The sequence below is a fragment of the Scomber japonicus genome, chromosome 8 (assembly GCF_027409825.1).
Source record: "Scomber japonicus isolate fScoJap1 chromosome 8, fScoJap1.pri, whole genome shotgun sequence".
NCBI classification, from domain to species: Eukaryota; Metazoa; Chordata; class Actinopteri; order Scombriformes; family Scombridae; genus Scomber; species Scomber japonicus.
This window is the reverse complement of record NC_070585.1, coordinates 5,100,944-5,101,994: the sequence shown is the minus strand read 5'-3', so window position 1 is coordinate 5,101,994 and position 1,051 is coordinate 5,100,944. Positions and strand designations below refer to the sequence as shown.

At 38.9% G+C, this 1,051-nt stretch overlaps 1 protein-coding gene across 2 annotated transcripts in view; it reads right to left on the bottom strand.

Annotated features, from left to right (window-relative positions):
- The window catches only part of csnk1a1 (casein kinase 1, alpha 1), a 33,269-nt gene that overhangs the window by 1,127 nt on the left and 31,091 nt on the right, over window positions 1-1,051 (bottom strand). The window lies entirely within an intron of this gene.

Here is a 1,051-nt window from a genome sequence, read left to right as displayed (position 1 = left end):
GGCATGGCATTTAGTTATTTATATAGTGCATTTCATACACAATGTGCTTTAGTACTGTAAAATCCAGTCTGTAAATATTACTAACTGCTGTGTAGTTACCATTACATGTAAAAATCTGCTACTCCAACCAGACTTGCTGGATCATATTTCATCCCTTACCCATACTTTAAATAGCCCACCCCCCACACCAACACAGTCCCTGTATTGTTTTATACAGGACTGTTTTCATTCTGACTGCAGTTGAAGAGTTCCTATTCCTGTATGCTGCAGAACAAAAGCAAAGCAAAAGGGTGTGAGCAACTGCTTAATGAGGATAGGAATACAGTACACAAGACAGGCCGTGTCTATTTTTCTAGTGAAACGCAGTTGGTACACTTGGAGTGTATACAGTCCACAGCTCACAGACATGGGCAGATGATGTCATGGTGACGCAGAAAGCATGAATTGGCACACAGACTAAGAGAAATAATCATGTGATATCACGAGGATGGGTTTATCAAGTTCATTTTTGAATAGAATTTCCCCCTCCATTCAAGCAAACAGGTAAATGATTATGAATGTGTTAGGTGGAGGGTGAAATGTGACATGTTGGAACTGATGTCTCCTAATGAGCCTTTGGCCTCAAGTGTCCTTGTCAGACGGGGCTTTGTGATGCATGCCAACAGCAAACTTGATGGTTAGATAGGTTCAACAAGGCAAGAGTAGGCAGGACCAACAGGTTTGAGTGTGCTATATGTATATATGTAGTAGTATATGTACTCTGTGTGTCATTAATATTCCTAATGGCAGCTCCATTGTCTTGATTGCCTGACCTGGTGCATATGAGGGCAGACCTCTGGAGTCACAATGCCAGCATATACTTCACATGTTCACACACACACACACACACACACACACACACAGGCTGCAACTAACAATTATTTTGATAATCGATTAATCGGTTGATTATTTTTAATTAATTAAATTATAAATAATAATTTAGACAAAACAACTATTGTAAATGTTAATGTCTGATAGCTTTAACAAAATAACACATGTATGCTACACAAAA